We start from the raw sequence: 23,381 nt of genomic DNA on the forward strand, positions 1-23,381 counted from the left end.
TGACGTCACGCTGCCGGCGTCCTATCAATACATGCTGATGCCAAAACAGTGAATCTGCAATCTCCCCCAGCGATGGCAGCTGTGTCTTCAGTGGCCGGTGGCTGCCTGAAGAGCTAGGAAGAGCCTGCAGCTTTGTGGGATCACTGGAAGGGAAGGTGAGGTAAGTATGAAGTTTATTATTTTATTATACTACAGGGGGCTGGCAGGCTATATACTTCCAAAAACATTGTTGGAAGGACCCCCACCACCCTTAATCCGGCCCTGATTGTATACCTTGGAAGGTCCTCCAAGGGTGCTGAAACTGCAGATTGAAAGCAGACAAATAAAGAATGCATCTTCCATTCCCCAAGAAGCTAGATTCTTGCACCATATGTAGCAAGTGATTTCCAGATTTACAGAAGCTAATAATATTCATACAGCCCAGGGCCCATAGCAGTCTTAATCCACCCCTGCTCATCAGTAGACAGCACTGTTTCAGGGTGTTTTCAAACCCCTTCAAGGGAATCTGTCACTACCATTTACCAACTTGAACTAACTGCTGTGCCTTTACCTACTCATATCACTTATACCTTTGTTATTATTGTCCAGCTGCTCCTTTGATGTCACATCTTCACTTTAGACTTATTCAAATTAGGCTGCATTGTCTGGGAGGGCGTTAGCAGAGCACCTCAGAATTGTGGCTGCATAAAAATGACCACGCCCCCTGCTACACTTCTACTGACCAGCGCCTTTTCTCCATCGTTACAAGTTACAAGTCATCCACTTGTTAACTAATTTTATCATTATGAGTTATTTGAATGTTTTTGGTTACTGTATACATTTGCAATAAACTGGTGAATATTTTTTTAAATGCCGCTTTTTCAAAATAATTGAATAATTTAGTTTGCAGCTGTTATTTCATCAGCTTTTTACATCAGTGATTGTGAACCACAAATAGTTGTAGACTTAGAACAGACACTAAAGTTTCTGTTGTTCATTACATCTGTGTAGTGATGCAGAAAGCCAATGCAATAACTGAGATGTGGACTGCTTCTTATTTAGGCACATTCATTATTGAATTATAATCTGGGGGAATTGGTAGCATTTCCAGAAGTGATCAAAAACTGAAAATACCCCAAATTGTGCAATCTAATTTGCTGTACATTTGTCCAATTGTAATGCAATTTATAGCACTGTATCAAACTATCAAATTGTCATCCATGACACAAATTAATAGTAAACTGCACCAGGGCATAATATCAGAGTTTCAATTTACTAGTTGGTCGATCCTCTGCTGATGCCAAACTGCTGAGGTTTTATGTTGTTCACCTGAAATTTAACTGCACATACCATATGTATATACTATACTTGCCTATCACCATATTGGTTAAGGGAAGCCATATAATGTTCAGTTCATACGCGCTTGTCTGGAATTGTCTAACATTGGTCACATCTAAAGAATCTGTTGTCATCTTAATATGGACAATAAATAATAATAATGGCTCTATTAAAGGACATCTACCATCACGTTTTCTGATGATAGATGTGTCCTACTAAGAAGTTGCGCAGAAACTAAGTTCCTTAGGACTGCTTTTATAATAACTCTATATGCTGCAGTGTTTAAAAAATTATGCAAATTAGTCTGGGATGTTCTGGCTACATCACCTCAGAGCAACTCGTCTTTTAATTTATTTACTTCCCTTACAAGTCCCGACCAGCACCGTCCTTCACCTGATCTATACAGTGTGGACTGAACGTTTTAGTAGAACACATCTACATCAGGAAATAAGTTATTGTGATTAATGTATATGAAACATTGTAATTCAGCTGCTTGAACCGAAAAGTAAGGTTCATCCAAATCCATTGTAATTTATATACAGTTTCTATTACGTTTCAAAGTTGTCCAAAACTCAAAGCTTTTTTTGAACCAGAAATTGGATCTGATGATCTGAGCTGATATGATAACAGCAAAATAAATTATTATTAAACTGAAGCACAACTAAGTGAGTACTGTAGTGTTCAAGTAGTTAAAGAATCTACCATCAAGATCAAGCATGATAAACTAGGGGCATTTACTCATTAATCCAGGTCATTGACTTTGGTGATCTTCTTATATTTGTTATCCATGGCCTCCTTCCATCTAAAAACAACTTTTAAAACTATGCTTATAAGTCAAAAGGGCTCCTGAAGGCGTTACAAAAGCTCCCCCATATAGCTTCACAGACTCTTAGACTGCCTCACCTTGCCCCTGCTGCCTCAGCACTTCCTCTCCCTCTGATGTAATGGCACTGTTGCAGAGGAAGTTTCAGCACACAGTGAGATGAGGGAAGTGCTCCTGCATAGTGTAACAGCCTGTGAATCTGCAGCATAGAGGGGCTCTGCTAACACCTTCTGGCTCATTACCATAAATGTAAAAGTTGATTTTGGAAGGAAGAAAGGAGATGGATAAAAATATAAGACGATTGCCCCAGTCTTAGTGCTTGCATCTATGAGTAAGTGCCCCTGGTTTATCATTCTGGATTTTGATGGTAGATTTTCTTTAAATTGGAAACAGTGAGAAATACTGACCTTAAGTAAAATAGGTGAAGGCAAAGGTTGGCATCACTCATGTAATCATGAGCAGGGTATTAGACTCTTGCATTGTAGTTTCTGCGATAAGAGAAAACAGTTGCATAGCAGTATTGACATCCACTCTCTGCAATTTACTGACATGGGCACTATTACTATAAAGGCGGCTTGTACTTTTAAAGTAATCTTACATAATTATATTTTTTGGGGGACATCAATACAAATACCAAGTGAATCAAGTTTTGTAAAACTTCAGAAATTCAGGGTAGTAGGAATTTTTTTTTCTACATTCTACATTATCTTTATAAGTTATATATATCATTATAAGTTACTATAGTGGTTACATCTTTCGTGCCAAATAGCAGTTATATAAACTAACAGTATCATAATTATTCCAAATGAATTAATGAAGCATTTTCCACTGAACCCAGACATGCTGGAAGACCACCTAATGGATAATTACAATAATTACTAGACTTTTCCATGAATTAACTCTCAGTATTCGGTGGAGATCTTGTCTATTCATGTCAATCTGCATGGAGATGGAGACTTTAACATGCAAAATATACTCTTTTTATAACTTTAGACAAAGACATACACTTTTAAACGAAATAGAAAAATATTTCCTTTATAAATACTGGGGGGTGGATTTATCAGAACTGTAACAAATCTGATATACGGTACATGTTTTTGCAGCAAAATTAGCTTGTCCATCTTTTCACCATTTTCCTCCTATTTTTTGGCCATGGGACTTTTTAACAGATCGGTGTACTGATACATCCCCCCATGGTGTCATCATTATATACCAGCCAAGTGTTTCCTGAAATCATACATTTTTATTCACTTTTCTTAGACGTCGTGTGACAGCTCTCCAGTTTATTTAACTGCATCAAAGTCATTTGTAATGTGAGGAAACTGTTAATGTTCAGTCCAGTTAAGCCCAAATCAGTCAGTGTATTATTTTTCTGACTTGGTCACAGTTTTGCAGACAGTAATAGGATCGGATTAGACAATTTTAATTAGTTTCCTTTTCAAGAGATTCACTCATATTTTCCCTTTTTAAATTTTTTCCATTTGGCAGATCTAGCCAATTATCTTCAAACAAGTTTTTGTTTCATTTCTAATGTCACAAGGACAGCAGCAAGGAGACATAGACAATGTTATACAGATGCTGCACCCCATTGACGTGCTTCATTAGTGGGAAATCTAAGATTATAAGTCATTTTAATTTGTAGTAGTTCTTACTTAATGCTTAATCTTGTTTTTCTACAGGAGCCATCTTAACACCTGGAAAGTCAGCTCTTGTGTATTTTTTGTTACATTTTATTAAAGGCTGTTATTTTCATGAATTCATTATCATCACCTCTATGCCAAAATGCTATTAATAGAACAGTAGATGTAGAGACTTAAGAACACTTCAGTTTTGTTCGCCATACAGCCCAGATCACATTGACAGCTTTTGCAGACAGTTGAAACCCAGAAACCTTTGACCCCACACTTAGTTTATCCTCTTTCTGTATAGCAACACAAACCATACCACAGCCATAACCCCTAAGTTCAGTAATCCCCAGAACAGACTCTCCAATTTTAGTAGACTCCATGCCAGAATCATATAAATGTATCTGTCACTTTAAATAACTTTCTAAATTCATCACTTCCCAGACACAACCAAACAACATATTACCACCCCTCTAAAACCAAAACGCCTAAATTTATGAACCCCAGACCCCTGAGGATATTAACAAGAAACATAAAAAAGAGATACTTCATTCCTACCACAACGGTGCTAGTAGTTTAAAGGAAACCTACCACTTGTAGTGGCAGGTTTCCGATGGAAATACCGGGCACCAGCTCAGGGTGAGCTGGTGCCGGAGCTTATTTTTGTTAGTGTTTTAAACCGCGGTATCGCGGTTTAAAACACTTTTTAAACGTTATAGCCGGCGCAGGCAGGTACGCGCTCGGCGCTTACCGTGCACGCGGCTCTCATTCACTTCCTATGTAGCCGCACGCACGGTAAGCGCCGAGCGCGTACCTGCCTGCGCCGGCTATAAAGTTTAAAAAGTGTTTTAAACCGCGATACCGCGGTTTAAAACACTAATTAAAATAAGCTCCGGCACCAGCTCACCCTGAGCTGGTGCCCGGTATTCCCATCGGAAACCTGCCACTACAAGTGGTAGGTTTCCTTTAATGGGGTAAAATCTAGTGACACAAAAGAGTGATTAACTAATACATAGACTGTACATGTAAGCTGTACTCAAGACATTTAGTATCGAAATAAAAATATTGCCTTGTGTATCTGCCAGTACTTGTCTCCTAACAGGTGCACTACCTCAGGGAGAATTTCAAGAGAATACATTGTAGAGTTCTGGTCTATGGGGCTTTATATTGTCTCTAGCTGATCTTCAGCTGTTTTCTCTTGGCTTCATTTTACTGCTTGCTATGTTTAACAGAATCTGTTTATAAGTACTGTATCTTGTCTCTCCAATAAGGAGATCTATTAGACATTTTGTATATTTCCATCATCTTTGTTGGTTGACAGGCTTTAAGTGGTAGTTTACATTGCACAAAATTAGGTTAGCTTTTGTAAAAGGGTTTGTAATCTTATCTTATGTTTGTCCTTTGCTATTCATACCTAAACCATCTCATCAATGTAAGAAAAGTAAACAAAAAGTGTATTATCACACTACAGGTTATACAAAATACAGTAAGGAAATACAGAAAATGATATGTCTGTCTGTCTGTCTCAAATGAAGTTCAATTCTGGAGCACCTCTGTTATAGCACATAACTTTTTCTGACTATATGCATGTTACAGTAGGTTTTGCCTGTAATAACAGTATAAAACCTTGTTGAGAAATAAGATATTAACAAGAGGAATGGTATAATCCAATTGTCATGTAGGCTTATGCTACGCAAAGGCTTTCTGTATCGCTACTGATTGATTTAAACCATCAAGTGACAGCAGCCATCTAAAAGATTGCATGTAGTCTAAAGTGTTGCTTTGATGCACAGAAAGTGTTGGGTGGACTTGAACTTTTTTAAATTTGGGTTTGGATGAGTATAAACAGAATAATGAAACACAGAATTCTCATTTAGCCTTTTTCAGGGGTGGATTAAGGCCTGTTCCACACTTGCGAGTGTGATGCGATGAACTCGCATCACACTTGCAACGCGTGCTGCTGGGATCTCCTGGCCGGAATGCTGCAAACCGGGACTGAACTGACATGCCCGGTTTGCAGCGTTCGGGCCGGGAGATCCCGGCAGCACGCTTTGCGAGTGTGATGCGAGTTTATTGCATCACACATCGCAAGTGTAGAACTGGCCTAAGACTGCCATGGGCCCTGGGCTCTATGAATGTTATAGCCCCTACAAGTCTGGAATTCACTTCCTACATAGGGTACAAGCTTCTTGGGGGAATGGAGGATTTGCCCCTTCTGTCTGCTTTCAATCCAATTTCAGAACCTTTGGAGGAGCTTGAAAGGTCCTGAAATATCTCTTGTATACATGTGTATTGTTATCAGGAACAGATGTATGAGGATCTCATTTCACTTTGGTTTGGATGACCATGGGCCCTGTAGAAGGCCTGGGTCCCTACTTCCCAGACTGCCAATATCATAATCCACCTATAAGCCTGTTTAGTAAACAAGGGTTTGCTAAAGAAAAGACAAGTCATGAGAGATTATAAGAGGTAACAAATCCTTTGTAAATATAGTTTCTTATAGGCTTACTGTAGGTGTTCTCTTTCCTTTTCTATTCCATCAGGCCCATAGTAGTATAATGACTTCTCCTGATGACTGCCAAGCTTCTTTCTAAGACATTTGTGGGCTTTTAATTCAGCAGTAATTCCTAGCTGCAAAAGCAACACAAATAAATTCACATCTAAGACCTGACCATTCAGTAAATACGGTACTTACCGTCTTTTCTCCAGAGCATCTCATAGACTTCAGGTAATGCTGCAAATATGGTTGTAATATATGTGGTGCGCAAATGCCAGGAAAGAGTGCAGCGACTCCTAGAACTGAAGAAAGGTATGTGCCCTCAAGCATTATCTAGTATGTTATTCCTCTCCCATTAGCTTTTCTAAACACAACATGAATTTATGTTTAGGTATCACACGATGATATGACAACTATCATATAGGTGGATGTTTGGTGGCATTGGAGGTTATGTGTAGAACTTTTAAAAGCATAAAATGCATAAATATATATTACTAATATATAAAAGTGGTCTAAGCCACTAAATAAAATATTATTTTTGTCTAGATTTCATGTACGTTTGTGTCAAATTTATTGAAGTTATATCTCTGATGCTAACATGGAAGACCAGCAAGGTCTTTACAGCACACAGGACAAGTTGTAGACAGCCAATACATTTCATAGCAGCGATATAGAAAATACCGCTCTAAATGCAAACATTCCTAACATTACATATTTGTGTTACTATGACCTGTTATTTGGAACATTCTCTGATTAGGTATAGTAAGGCTATATTCACACTGCCGTTGCCCGCCCGTACCGTACCGTAGCGGGCAACGGCAGTGTACGGGGAGAGGAGGAGGTGAGCGCAGCTCACCCGCGCCCCTCTCCATAGCAAACTATGGCGCGCGGCGCCGTATTACGGGAAAAGATAGGACAGGTCCTATCTTTTTCCCGGGTACGGAACGGTACCGCTCCCGTAGGGTGCCGTGCGCCCATAGAAGTGTATGGGGGACGTATATCGGCCGTATATACGTCGGCCGTATATACGTCCCCCATACGTTAGTGTGAATGTAGCCTTAGCTTCACATTTCTGTTTGCATTCGCTTATTGATGCATCAAATGATTGCTGCGCCCGATCCATCATATGATGGACACCAAAGGTAACAGATCCCACTGACTGGTTTGTTTGGGTTCTACTGTTCTTGAAAAACAGTCCTTCTTGCTGTTATCTTTTATGGGAAATGTTAAGGAAAATTTTTAACAAAGGATACGATGTAGATGAGAACAAAGTCAAATGGAAAAGATTTTTATACATTGTTCTAAAACTTTTCCCTTTGAATATGTATGATGTTGGGAAATTGATGAAAGGAAGACTAATGTTTTACTGGAGTTAGTTCACATCATATATATTCACTCCAGCAATGATGAATAGCAATTCTAGATATTCAGTGGCTGTTGTCGAGTTCAAAAGGGAAAATTGCCCCTAAGTTATTTCTTTGAAGACTTTATCATCAGCGCCCTGCACCACTGTCCCATAATGTATCACTTGCTGTACTCTACCCCTTTGGGATTTCCAGGATTTATCATGCTAATGTCTGATTTTTTACTGGTTACAGTTTTGCTTTTCATCTAATAAGCTTATTTATTTCAACATTTCTTTTTTGTGTGATATATAATAATTGTTAAAAAGGGTAGAAGGGGAGTTTTGGTGGATAGAGTTTAATGGATTTTACATTTTCTAAGAAGTCTAGATTTGTTTTTCCTTCTCTTAATATAACCTTTCAGCTCTACTGACATTTGTTAAGAAAGACATCGGGAGGGGGGAGTGCTGACTGGGCAGGGCTTCATTTAAATGAGGATAAAAGTTAATTTTATAAGTACCGTATTTTCCGGGCCATTAGGCGCACCGGAATATAAGGCGCATTAGTCCGATGCGCCTTATATATGTAATATTTCCTTATATAAGGCGCATCGGACTATAAGGCGCGGGGTCCGGGGGCGTGGCGGAGGTCCGGGGGCGGAGCGGAGACGCGACGGGACGCTACGCGGAGAAGAGACGCGACGCGACCCGAAGATGAGACCCGACGAGACACGGCGACGCGGGGAAGGTGAGTGGGGAAGGTGAGGGGGAGGTGGAGGAGGGCAGCGGACCATACTTACATAGGTCCCCGCTACCGGAGACAGCAGATCTCCAGCGGGAACTGCAGACCACGCGGCAGAAGTTGTTTGTGCCGCGTGGTCTGCAGTTCCCGCTGGAGATCTGCTGTCTCCGGCCTCCGGTAGCGGGGACCTATGTAAGTATGGTCCGCTGCCCAGTGCCATACATAGGGCGCACCGGACTATAAGGCGCACTTTGAATTTCCAAGGAAATCCAAGGCTTTTAAGTGCGCCTTATAGTCCGGAAAATACGGTAATCTATCTTATTAACTAATAAACATGTGCACATATTCATGCTACTGGGAGCTACCCAGCAGCATGAATGGTTAATAAAGTAAAAATCCGGATTGTATTTTTCCTTTAGAGGAAACCTACCACCACGGATCTACCTATTAAGGTAGATCCCGTGGCAGATTCCTCTAATGTATAGTAGTATAGCCCTTTTTAGGGCTAATTCTTTCGTGGCCCAGAACTTTTATAAATTTTAATTTCCCCAATATTCAAATTTCCTGAAGAGGTTAAGAAAAACGCAGGTTCCTGGCTGTTCAGTATCGGCTCTGAAGCCGGAGCTACTGCGCAGCTCCTTTGGTTTGCAGAACGCAAGAGGCTAGCGCTGTGTAGCCTCAGCTCGGGCTACTCTACTAGGAAATTTGCATATTGGGGGAATTAATATTTATAAAAGTTCTGGGCCATGAAAGAATTAGCCCTAAAAAAGGCTAACCTACTTTACATTAGAGGAACCTGCCACCGGATCTACCTTATTAGGTAAATCCATGGTAGTAAGTAACCTTTAAATAGACTGGCATTTTCACCTCAATGGAATTAATATTCAAAAAAATAGTTTTAATTCTATCCTATAAGTCAGTGATGGCGAACCTATGGCACGGGTGCCAGAGGTGGCACTCAGAGCCCTTTCTGTGGGCACTCAGGCCATCACCACAGGACAGAGGTGACCAAATAGGACAAATCCACCAAATCTTCCTGCAGTCTTAAGCAACATATGAGATGCCGCTCTCAGCGCTATTTTAAAGTGACACTTCATTGGCTGATTGGAACTGCAGGAAAAGTGAGGTGTGGACAGGGCTGCATTATCTTTGGAGGTCATCCTGCTGGACGCACCATTCTTCCTCTACCTTTCAACTGTATTGGTGGCCCTAGGTGGCCGATACAATTGAAAGATGTGGAAGAACACGTAGCAATAAATTACAGCTTAAAATGCCACGTTGGCACTTCACAGTAAATTACTGGATTTTGGTTGTAGTTTGGGCACTCGGTCTCTAAAAGGTTCGCCATCACTGCTATAAGTTGTAGACTGTTGGTAATGATTGGAAAACAAAAAAGAAAAAACTGTCCGCTCTCCCAATCACGCTTTTCTTCCTCCTAATGCTTATGTCGTGTGGGGGGTGCACGCTCCCTATATCCTCAGACTCCCGATCTAAAATTTATTCAAACAGCAGCACCTAGAAGTTCCTCCACACGATTACTTCCAATAAAAGCCTTCTTTATTGATTACGAATGAAACATGGATGGATACACAGTGGACCTACGCGTTTCAACACTATCGCACTAAGACGCGATAGCATCGGTAATTATTCTAACGTCAGATTTGCAAAATAAACCTAATTTAAAAGGAATTATTTACCATTTTTTAACATGCAATACTGCAGACAGTTTTATTTTTCCTTGAACAAGAATTCACGTCCATCAACATTCATTAATATACTGTAGTCATCACATACCTCAGCATAACATTTAACGATCTTGGTATTTATTAACAAAAAGCAATATTTTTTTTATATAAAGACAGTCATGTAAACAACTTCTGGAACATCTGCAAACTCTCCAAACTCTGAATTTCATGTTGAATTTGTAACTCCAATCAATGGCCTTCATCTCTTATGTTCAGCACTTCAATAAGCCCTTCTTGTCTGGGTAGCTGCTTGTAGCACATTTGCAATGCAACAGTCAGTGATTTTATCGCATGAATTCTCCACCCACGATACAACCTCTTGCAATATCTAAATGACCTACTAATACTAATGTATGACGTCGGGGGAGATGTAGATATGACTTCCGCTAGGTCTTATTTTCAGGGGAGGCCTTTATTTCTAAGCTTGAAAAAATTGCACTAGGTCTTATTTTCACAGAAACGGGGTATATCCAAAGAATAGTAGTAAAAGAGATGTATTCACTTTCACATGACTCATGCTATGAATGGTACTCCACTATCACAGGGATCTGGCATTGGCTATTAAACATTACAGCTGCTATATTTATTCAGTAGCTTATAGCTGCAAACTAAATTTTGGGAAACTGGCCTACTGGCCTGGGTTTGGTTAGTAGAATGATGCTATTTTGCTCTTCAACTTGTGTAGAATGCATGTGAAAGGTCTGGTGTACATCTATAGATAGAGATAGATTACTTGTGTAAATGCATCTCACAATCTCTATTAACTTTGAATTTAGTAGTTTACTCATCTTTTCCCTGTTGAACCTTAAATATCTATAGCAGTATAACATGGAGTATTTGTGATACACACAAATAAAATAAAATGGGAGTAAATAAAAATTACTATGATGTGGCTTGCTTTGTGATTGCATCAGATTTCATATGATATTATTGTATAAGTGACTATACAACACATACAATTTGTGCAGAAGGGGTAAATTAAACCAAGGACCCATCATTGCATGGTGTATAAGCACAACAATGTATGGGTCATCAGAGTGCCCCCCTCCTAATTATCAAGTCAATACCATTTGCAGTATAAAATACCATTTATGTAAAATTACATTAGCAAGGAAGAGGATAAGAACAAATGAAGAAAAGTACTATGGGAAATACTAGGTTTACAGTACCCCAGAAGTAAATGATTTAGATTGGACATTTATGCATTAAAAAAACTGGTTTTTTTTTTATCAAGAAAAAGCCTGATGTCATTTTCACTCTAGAGTACTTGTTATGTATTCTGCAAAGTCCCTCTGTCAGGTAATAGTCCACACATATTTAGGTTTTCATGTAAAAGCGATAAGGATGTGATAAGTACACTTGAGTGATAAAAATTCAGATGCTTCCAACAGGCTGATATGACACATATCACATCAAACCGAAGCATGTACAAATGATAATATGTAAGCGAAGCACTGGTGAAACCAAGAGATAAATAATACTTCAAAAAAACGCACAGGCCCAGATATATTATTGTGTCTGCACAAGTTATGTCTCCATGTTTGCATAGAAAAAAGTCTTTGGAGCTTGCACATGTATTTATTATGTTCATGGGCCATAATTGTGTTGTGGTTACATTTTTCACTATACACACGATCCAGAAGCCCATAACATGACAATTGCATAGTTGCTTTTATTTTGTTTGTGAGTACTGTAGGTTTGCTTTAATCATATATTGTATTTTACCTATCCCCCACTCTGAATCCCTGGAGGTGGGAATTTAAAATCAAATGGACGTCTGCTTCTGGACCTTTTCCCCAGCCCACACACTCCAGTCCCTCCCCCTGACATCACAGATGGGTGGCAGCTAGAAATTAGGCATCCTTCCACTGGTTCCTAGCTGCCGCCCATCCGTGACACCAGAGGGGTCAGACAAAGAAGTCAATACCAATCGATAATCTCAAGACAGAAGGAAGGTCTAGATACCAGAATACAGAGATCAGAAATGACACAACGCATAGATACAAGGAGCTCACTACAAACTGGATGTATATAAGGCACATAAATAAATGTTAGTAGATTATTTATGTAATGTCAGAAATGATTGGAGCAGAGCTCTGACATTCAGACCAAACAGAACAGCAAAGTATTCTTCTGGGCTTTGTTTCTACGGCTTTCATTCCTTGCTCCAAACGATACCTCCTCTTTATTATTTCAGTGGATACCATCACAGCGATTTATATAGGCTTTATTAGGTTTTAGTAGATTTAAAAAAATTCTAATCTTTTGTAAGAAAAATATACTTTTTCAGACTTTCGTGTATGGACCTATGCAAGATGTCTATGCAATTTTTTGCAGTACACGATGGTGTATTAACTTATATCAATTTGTGACATATAACTGTTTGATCACTTTTTATTCAAATATTCATAGATGGAAAAATGGAGAAAAAATGGCGATTCGGACATAATGGTGCTATTTTCAGTGTTCACAACCGGAAATAATCTTTTTTATATTTTGATGGTACAGACATTTTGGGATGTGGCGATACCCAACATATTTATGATTTTTACTGTTTATTTATTTTTATATATGCTCTTGGCAAAGGGAGGTGATTTAAACTTTTACTTGTTTTTAATTTGTTTAATATTTTTTTAAATATTTTATACATTATACATGGCAAGCCTACAAGTCTCTATGAGACTGCAGGCTGTCATGGCAACCGATCACCATCTTCCAATGACTTCACGGGGTCGGCGATAAGGCATCCAAGATGGCGGCACCCATAGGCCACAGTGTTAAGCGCCGTGGTCAGGTTCAACCGCGGCAGTTTTTAGGTCGGCACCAACGGTGGCAGTAACAGGCGGGTGTCAGTTGTATTATACAGCTGATACCCGCTGTGTATGGAGAGGGCTCAACCTGTGAGCTTTCTCCATACACCCCCCCCCCCCACACCACCAGGCCATTATAGTATATCCTGATGCACAAAGTGGTTAAACAAGTTAGGAATCAAGGAGAGCGGTTTCTGTTTTTTTACTATAATGTTGTTGGAAAATGGAAATCTACCATTTGCTTTTATGCTTTATGAACCAAACATTCCTTGAGAATGCTGTAGCTACACTGATGCAGAAACATATCTTGTTTAATCCTTGAACTTAGTGATTTTGCTCAAAAACAATTATAACATTTATGATAATGAGGTTCTGTAGCTCCTGTGGCTGCTCTGGCGCTTCTCCTCTTACCCTAATTATGCAGTGCTCCAGAGAATGATGTAATCCCTGTGTTGTCCCTGACAGGCAGTAGTAATTGCTCCACCAACCTCCAGCTGCTTTGTATGTGTCATCCAGCTTAGGTTGATTAGTCCTTTCTGGACAGTTCAGGGAGCTTCTGTGTAGGTGAAAGTAATATGTACAGCAGCCAATCTGCACCCAGCTTTCCCAAGGTCCTGAACTTTGTAATTGTTTTTTGAGAAAAGCCACTCGGATTAAACAAGATATGTATCTGCATCAGTGTAGCTACAGCATTCTCAAGGTATGTTTGGTTCATAATGCATAAAACAAATGGTAGATTTGCGTTAAGTGCACAGTAATCTATACATGGTCTGAGATCACCATCCTTTACTTCAACAAAGGAGAAATCTGCTGGATGTGAGCCTTCTGTAAGCTGTCCCAGATGTATTCTCACATAGCCTCACATTCTCAGAAATATAAATTGAATAACCTTCCCTGAGATACCAGGAAAAGATCATTACCACAGTTGTAAGGCCTATGTGGGGGTAACAACTCAGCAGAGTCTATCATTGCTTAGAAATGTACTCAGGAAGGTTATTCCCCAGCACCTGCTGCTCAGAAACAGAAGAAGTGCATTATTGCGGGTCCCATTTACCAAAGGCCCCAGTACCCCTATTAAAACCAGGGTAATATAAAGCTAACATGGAAGATCCAAAATTACATCAGAGTACAAATTATTAATGACAAAAATATCAACCAGCTCTGTGTAGGTTGAGCCAACGTGCATGGAAATCTTGGGAGTCTTTAAACAACTCCCCCCTTCCTTAAAATCTGCTTTGTTACCAAAAAATGGAGAATAAAGTCTGGCCAATTCCAGGCCTAAAGCCGAGATGAATGGAAGGTTTATGACATTAGTTATTATATAGAAATTAGTCATGCATTGAAGTTTTCCAGCAATACTTTGGCTTTGATGGGATTGTCACACAGGAAAGTGCCTGGATCTTACAGAGTGGATGCATAGAAAATTCTACATATCATATAATATACTGACTGTAACATCCCATAATATCACCTATAATATACTGACCTCACATCAAAATCTTACTTTTCCCGCAATTCCAAACAGCCAATTAAGTGTCACTTTAAAATAGCATTGAGAGCAGCATCTCTTAAGTTGCCTGGGACTGCAGAAAGGTTTGATGGATTTGGTGAACTTTGTCCTGGGCTAATGGTCTGAGTGCCCACAGAAATGGTTCTGAGTGCCACTTCTGGCACCCGTGCCATAGGTTCGCCACCACTGCCCTATAGCATAGGTTCTTGTTTGGATATAGCAGGAGGAGAGATTTTGAGGGTGATAAGGCTCTATTTTAGCTTTGAACCTTTCTCTGAGCCTGCAGTCAATACAGACTGATAGCACCATCGTCTGTTCTTCCATTTAAAGATAATTTTCAAAAAATGTTCACCTCAGTTCAGAGACGCACAGTGCTTGTTGAACTCCCTGCAATACTCCTCAGCAAAGCATGAGGAGGGAGATAAAATTGTGCAATCACAATGTTCCTACCAATATGGCTTGTACATCAGAAACATGAAAATGGTGCAAATAGTGGCTGTGCGCCCCCTATACCATTCTTACCCAAGTGGGCATGACAGGGCTGGGAGTGAATAATGTAATAATGCAATACACAATACAACTTTATTGATCCCAAGGGGGGAGGGGGGATTATTTTGTACATAGTGTTCTGGTGATTGTTACAAAGTTAGAGACAGTTACAACGATACAAATACATAAATACCTTAAGAGGCCGGGTTCTTACATGTTGCTAGTTCCTTGGTTGCATACATACATAGTTACTGGACATTAGGATACAGCACAATACAGGTTACATGACACATCACATTACATATGGGAAGCAATTACGGTACGAAAATATACCAGCCATAATAACACATAGACAAAGACTAGACATGTGTAGGGGATATTACGTGAGGGGTGTCAGTGCTGCGCTAACTGTGTTGTGGTGAACTGCTGCTGGTATTGGTTTGGCAGAAGAAACACCCTCCATAGCTTCACTTTTACCAAGTACTGGCGCTTAAGCTGCCTGATGTGGCTGCCACTGGAGCCTTGGGCAGTGTTCCTCCTGACTCGTGGTAAGGCTCTGGTTGTGATCACTAACATTTCAGGTGCTTCAGTAAAGCTGCTACTGGTGCTCTTGGCTGCCAGGATCCGGCAACCAATTGTGCAACAAGGAGCCCCTGCCTGCCGCTAATGATTTGCTTAGTGGGGAGTGTTAGGCCAAGTGGGTGCCGCAGGGTATGTGGGGGGGTACGGTTGGGATGCAAGAAGCAAAGGCAGCCACCTGCAGCGGCGCCATCTTGGCAGTGCATCTTTTCCTAAGTGCCAAGTACACAAGATTCAGAGGGGGAAGAGGCGATGGAGAAAAAGGGTTATGGTGCTTTTCAGATAACATTTTGAACAGATAAAGTCCCTTTGTTCCCTTCTGGTTCAATTATGGTATAATTATTTTGCACTTAATTTCCCCAATGTGTAACTTTATGGCAGTTTTGCTGGTCCCTTAGGCTGGACAATTATGTACCATTTATTTCTTTGTTAATCTACTTTCAAATTATTACTGATTTCATTAAACATCTATACTATGGGGGTCATTTACTAAGGGCCCGATTCGCGGTTTCCCGACGTGTTACCCGAATATTTCCGATTTGCTCCGATTTCCCCTGAATTGCCCCGGGATTTTGGTGCACGCGATCGGATTGTGGCGCATCCGCGCCGACATGCACGTGACGGAGATCGGGGGGCGTGGCCGAACGAAAACCCAACGGATTTGGAAAAACCGCTGCATTTAAAAAAAAATGTGTTGCGGAGCTTGCACTTACCTTCACTCAGCCCAGCTCGGTGTACTCCAGTGCGTTCCGATGCTCTTCAGCGCAGCAGCGCCACCTGGTGGTCGGCGGAGGAACTACCTTAATGAATCCCGGCCGGACCCGAATCCACCACAGAGAACGCTCCGCTGGATCGCGAATGGACCAGGTAAGTAAATCTGCCCCTATGACTTTGTGAAAAGTGCAGAATGGGTGTAGCAAAACTTCTCTTATTTCATTATGTATATACCCACTGATTAGGCCCAAATCAAAATGGAGAACTGAAGTCTAAATGGTTTTAGCAACTGTCCTCTTTAAATTGTCCTCATTGTCCATCCAACTCCTTCAACTTGGTCTCTTAATACTGGTACTCCTTGATACCTTAAGTGCATGACCATGCACTAACCAAATTCAAATTTGTATATTTAATCCTCCATGGGTAAGCCATTGGTCTGACTGATTGAGAACAGGAAAGTGACCACCTTATTCAATCTCCTGGGTTGGAGATATTTATTCTTTGTATAGAATAAATGAATGAAGAGAGAGAATTTTTATGCCACATTTAGCATACAAATACTATGTGCAAATATGGGAAACAGTCTACTTCTATACAGCAACTCATATGCCTGAATTACAAGCCAATTATATTAACTTTGAGCTGTGGCACAAGTTGTCAATGTAGCTTACCCTCAGTGCTAGGATGACCAGACTCTCTAAGTTCAATAGTCTCCTCCCATCATCAAGGAGCAAATAAGCATAAGAGGGCACACAGGGCCACCCCTGAGCCAATAGTATAATTTTTTTATCAAAGAGGAAAAACTGGTGTGCCTCAACACTGTACTTTTCTCCATTTGGACCTGTGACCACTGTTACTTTTCCTGCAGCTACATACCACTTTTGTATTACTTCAGTTTATCCCCGATTATAGAAGAGGTTTTATATTGTCTCTGGAAACACATTAGGATGCACATTGGGAAGAGAAGGCCTGCGGCCCTCCTGTAAAGTATATGGTATCTTCTGGGATACATGATGGGGGCAAGGAGCCAGACAGTGGCAGACTGGAGGTGTCTCCTGTATATAACAAGAATATGTGGGTGGGGATAATGGCTCCTGTATATAATGGGTTGTGGTGGGTAATAATGGCTCGTATATATATAATAAGGGGATTGGGGGGGGGGGATAATGGCTCCTACATAAAATAAGGGGATAGGGGGACCAATGGCTCCTATATGAAATAAGGGGATGGGGGAGGTTATATCTCCTATATATAATAAGGGGATGGGGAATAATGCTTCCTATATACAATAAAGGGGGGGGGATAATAGCTCCTGTATATAATAAGGGGATGGGGGGAATAATGGCTCCTGTATATAATAAGAGTGTGTGTGTGTGGGGGGGGGGCGGGGGGATAATGGCTCTGTATATAATAAGGGGATGGGGGGAATAATGGCTCCTGTATATAATAAGAGTGTGTGTGTGTGTGGGGGGGGGGGGGTAATGGCTCTGTATATAATGGATTGTGGGGGTTAATCATGACTCCTCTATATAATAAAAGGGGGTGTTGGGGGGGATAATGTCTCCTGTATATAATAAGGGGTTGGGGGAATAATGGCTCCTGTATATAAAAGGGAGAGATATTTACCAAAGCAATAGCCCATTAATTTAAATGTAACCCTGCATCCCATCATTAAAGGGAACCTGTCACCAGAATGCTATATTTCAGTGGGGACAGTGTGCCATAGACCCTATAACGTGGATAGCAGACATGGTCTTCTCATACCTTAGTGGTCTGCAGTTGTTGTAATATTCACCCGTGAAGTTTTCCGTGAAGTCCAGGATGCAGCTGCATTTCAAAAGGTAACATGCGTTTCCTAATTAGCACATTTCCCCAGTTCCTTAGTATTCAAGAGTGCAACTCTCACATCCTCCCAATGCATCCCTCCCTCATGATGTCCGTCAGCTCATTTCAAGATCTGTCCCTTCACTCACTGCGCATGACAGGGGTAGGCACGGTGCCTCGCTGCTCACTGTGGATGTGTCCCTACGTAGAGTAACTAGGCAGAGCAGAGGTACACAAACTGCGTAGTTACACTGCGTAGGGATGGGACGCATGCACAGTGAGCCACAGCGCCTATCCCCGTCATCCAGACGTCAGGAGGGGGAGGGATGTAGAGGGAGGATATGGGAGGCGCACTCTAGAACACTCTACAATTTGCAGCCTGGATTATAAATTCACTTTTTACAATATTATTATCCAGGACTACGTTTTGATTGCTAAAAACTGTTGACAGATTTCCTTTAGTCCCTACAGGCCTTAAAGTTAGTTTGTTAATGGAATAAGTAAAGAATTTGTGCTTCAAAAGGATGTTTATTTTCATTTAGTAAAATAAATTTTATATAGAAAAAAGGAAATTTTAAGCTTTGCTAACATGCCACAGTAAATATCCCTTTCTTCTGTTTCAAGGACACTTTTGCAAATGTGCATTGTTTTTAAAATAATAATGAAGCTGAAGAAAAATGACATAATTGAAGTCAATTGTTATAAAATGGTATTATTGTTCTTAGATAATCAGTTTGCCAACATTGTTTATGTGCCTATTTATGCAGCTCAGATCATTAACACTTGATTTTTACTTAGCCTATATACTCGAGTATAAGCCGAGACCCCTAATTTTACCACCAAAAACTTAAGTATAAGCTGATGGTGGGAAATGCATTGGTCACAGCCTCCAGTATATAGCCAGCCCCCAGTACTACATAGCCAGCCAGCCCCCAGTAGCATATAGCCAGCCAGCTCTCAGTAGCATATAGCCAGCCAGCCCCAGTAGTATACAGCCAGCCTTCCCCACATAGTATACAGCCAGCCCCCATGTAGTATACAGCCAGCCAGCCCTCAGTAGTATACAGCCAACCAGCCCCTAGTAGTATACAGCCAGCCAGCCCACATGTAGTATACAGCAAGCCAGCGCCCATGTAGTATACAGCCAGCCAGCCTCCTGTAGTATACAGCCAGACAGCCAGCCCCCACTAGTATACAGCCAGCTCCATGTAGTATACAGCCAGCCCCCAGTAGTACACAGCCTGCCAGCCCCCAGTAGTTTATAGCCAGCCACTTTAGTATATAGCCTGCCAGCCCCCAGTAGTATACAGCCAACCAGCCCGCAGTTTGCCAAGCACATAAAAAAAATAAACTTACATACTCACCCTCTGGCGCCTTGATCCTCCTCATTCTTCTCTTTACTGTAACAGCCGGCAGAGACGTGTCCACGTGATATGCCGGCCAGGGCACACTATGACGTCATCATAGTTTGTGCCGACCGGCAGATAGCATGGATGTGTCTCTGCCGGCTAATACAGCATAGAGGAGAAATAAGAGGAGCTGCCAGGAGCCGCGCTGAGAATCGAGACCCCCCGTTCACAAAAGATAAAAGGAAAAAACCCATCTTAAAATTTGTTATTCAATTTCTCCCGAGTACAGAGACACCCCACACGTGACTGTTTCTTGTTGTAGGGGCGCACAGTGAGGCACAGAAGGGAAGGAGGGTTTTGAATTAGCCATAGAATTTTTTAGTTGGTTTTTAGTTGGTTCATGGCACGCTTTTTTGAGCTATAAAATTTACCGCAATACCAAATTTCTATATTTTTGCTTATACTTTACAAATTTTCTCTAAAAAACCGCATGTTGGGGAAAAAAATCTATAATTTTGGCATTACCATTTTCCAAGCAGCATAACTCTTTTAATTTTTCATCTATATAGCTGGAGCTTGGTTTTTTGGAACATGTTGTGCTTTACAACATTAGCATATTTATACAAAAATTATCATTTCCACCACGTCCCTCATGACGGCCACCTGGAGGATGCCCTTTGACCTCTGTGGGAACAGGAAGGAGAGAGGTTAAAAGTCCCCTCCCAGCATCCTCCCACCAGTGTTCTTCCTGTTCCCACAGGGTCAGGATGGAGAGAAGGTCTCTCCTTGCATCATCCAGGTGTAAGGGGGGACAGCAGCACTCACCGTCGCGCGGTCCTCGACCAAGCCACGCAGGTCGGGTCCACAGGCGGCTCCGGCCCTCCTTGGACATCCCCGTCTGGCCTGGAAAAACACAGCTCGTCCCGCTGGCATCGGCGCCTAAGGGAGAGAGCGGTGGCGCTCCGTGCGCCTTAAATCAATCCTGGTGTGTCGCGCGGAGGAAGATGATGACTTCCGGCGTGAACCGGAAGTGACACTCCAATGCCGGGTCTCGGAGCATGAACGCCGGCTGCAGCCTTCAACAGGGGGATGGGCTCCCTAGAAGGTATTTAAGTTCATTTTATCGTGGGTACACGTTCATCTGAGGTCTAAGTTCAAGTTTGTTCTGGACACTCGTGCAGCCGTGTGTTTTTGTCTCCCTGCCGTCACAGCCATGTCTGAAGAGGCAGATGCAGGCTCTCTCCACTGTACCTGTAAGAGCACTGGAGGAGTCCTCCACATGGTTTATATGTGTTTATTACGGTCTCCTGCAACAAATTTCTCCTCCTTCCCTTCCAGGAGGAATGTGGTAGAAAGGGGAAAGGCAAGGAGGAGAAGCAGGAGAAAGGGGGCAAAGTGGCAAGATCCAAATCAAAATCATCTGATGTTCAGAGCAGAAGATGTAATATGTGCATTAGCAAGTTACCCGATACGCATAAAAAGCCGATATGTAAATCTTGCATAGATAAATTATTGAGAGACGAAAAAACCTCCTTTATGGATGGGATTAAGGAGTTTATTGAAGAAAAGTTTGTATCCCTTGCTACAACCCTTTCAGGTTCTTCAGGGTCCCTCCCCTAAAAGAGCCTGTGTGGATCTAGATTTAGCCACTCCTGCGTCAGATTCATATGTCTCAGAATCTCCGTCCTGTTCCTATAAAGATTCAGAAATAACGCATTCTGACTTACAAGACTCAGAAGCCAGGTATTTGTTCCCTATTGAGGAAATGGAAAGACTGCTCAAAGCAGTAAGGGATACGGTAAATATCGAGGACATAATCCCTCCTAGATCAGTCGTAGAGGATCTCTTTGGAAGACTGAGAAACAAAAAGCGAAGAGTCTTTCCTGTCAATGATGCCTTGAAAGATCTGATTACGGCAGAATGGCAGGAACCTGAAAAGAAGATAACGCTCTCTAAAAATTTCAGGAAGCGACTTCTGTTCGAGCCTAATGATTTGAAAGTATGGGACGCTTGTCCTAAGGTGGACGTACAAGTCTCCAAGGTGTCTAAAAAGATGGATTTACCGTTTGAAGATGAAGGCCAGATTCGGGATCCTATGGATCGGAAATCCGAAGCACTACTCAAGAAAGCATGGGATACATCTATGCTAAACCTTAAGACTAACCTGACGGCTACCTCTGTAGCCAGGACACTACTCTTCTGGCTGAAGGAGCTGGAAAATCACGTTAAGGACTATACTCCTAGAGAAATTATCCTAGAAAATATTTCTCTCCTTAAACTGGCGGCAGCCTTTTTAGCTGATGCCTCAGCAGAGTCCATCACATTTTCAGCTAAAGAAGGGGCCCTATCCAACGCATCCAGGAGAGTGCTTTGGCTAAAGCAATGGGGAGGAGACATCCGTTCCAAAACAAAATTGTGTGGAGTCCCCTTTTCCTGTGAGTTCGTCTTCGGTCCGGACCTCGATGCCATTCTCGAGAAAGCCGCCGACAAGAAGATGGGATTTCCGGAAAATAGACCTGACACCAAAAAGAAATTTTCCGTGATCCCAAGGACCAAAGGAAGAGCTACAGAGGAAAGGGCAAACAAGGCCGCTGGAGCTATCCCAAGGGAGGAAGAGGTTGTGGCTTCTTGTTCTCCTCAAATAGTGACCCATCAAAAAGTAAGAAGCAGTGACACCAGGGTTGGGGGAAGACTCACATTTTATGCTTCTCAGTGGGAGAAGATAACATCAAATCTCTGGGCAGGAGACATTGTAAAAAATGGATAGAATAGAATTCTCCCGTCTTCCCCCCCAAAGATACTTCAGTCCATCACCTTCATCTCCTTCTACACAGGTCACCATCTGGCAGGAGGTCCAGAACCTGCTACAACTGGGGGCCATGCTGAGAGTTCCGGTCAATCAAGAAGAACAAGGGTACTACTCCCCTCTGTTCACAGTGAGGAAACCCAACGGATCTAACCGCCTCATAATAAATTTGAGAGGATTAAACCGCTTCATAATATACAGATGCTTCAAGATGGAGTCGGTAAGATCTGCTATACCCCTCATCCACCGAAACTCCTTTATGTTCACCATAGACCTAAAGGACGCGTATTATCACGTTCCTATTCACCCTTCCTCTCAGAAATATTTAAGATTCTCTGTTCTTTCCTTGGAAGGGGAAACTCACCACTTTCAATTTTGTGCATTACCCTTTGGCATCTCTTCCGCTCCCAGGCTATTTTCCAAACTGATGATAGAGGTGGTTGCTTTCTTAAGAAATCAGAACATGTCTGTCGTTCCCTACTTAGATGACTTCCTGATTATAGCCAGAACCAGCTTAGACCTAGTCAGGTCTTGGGATTTCACTATTTCTACACTCACAAGTCTGGGGTGGATCGTCAACGTTCAAAAGTCAAATCTTTCCCCCCTTACCCAGATAAAATTCTTGGGGGTAATCTTAGATTCATGTTGTCAAATCTCTTCTCTTCCGCAGGACAAGAAGGACAATATCAGACACCTCATTCTATCATTCAGGAAGAAGCCAAGTGTCTCAATCCGGACAGCTATGAAGCTCTTAGGACAGATGACAGCCAGTATCCCTAAACCATCCCAGGTCACTCCAGAGCTGGATCCTTTCATCCTGGTCACCAGGTCACCAAGAGGTTTAGAGAAAAAAGTCCAGACCCCGCTGAGTGTGAAACGAGATATTTTGTGGTGGCTAAGTGCAAAGAACCTAGGAAGGGGCGTCCCATGGATACAACAGCCCTTGATTACCATCCAGACGGATGCAAGCAAGTCAGGTTGGGGCGCTTGTTTCCAGGATCAGCTGGTACAGGGTCAATGGACTCAGGAAATCAGTGCCAGATCCTCCAACTTCAGAGAGTTACATGCGGTTTGGGAGACATTGAGATCCAACAAGCCTCACCTAAGGAATTCACACCTCCTAATACTATACGACAACATCACCACTGTATCATATCTGAGGAGACAAGGAGGTACCAGGTCTCCAGATTTACTGGCCCTATCGCAAAA

The 23,381-nt window shown here is 41.7% G+C and overlaps 1 protein-coding gene across 1 annotated transcript in view; it reads left to right on the forward strand.

Annotated features, from left to right (window-relative positions):
• TMEM132B (transmembrane protein 132B) overlaps positions 1 to 23,381 on the forward strand; it is a 390,335-nt gene that overhangs the window by 89,881 nt on the left and 277,073 nt on the right. The window lies entirely within an intron of this gene.

Source organism: Engystomops pustulosus, chromosome 1 (assembly GCF_040894005.1).
Source record: "Engystomops pustulosus chromosome 1, aEngPut4.maternal, whole genome shotgun sequence".
Lineage (NCBI taxonomy): Eukaryota > Metazoa > Chordata > Amphibia > Anura > Leptodactylidae > Engystomops > Engystomops pustulosus.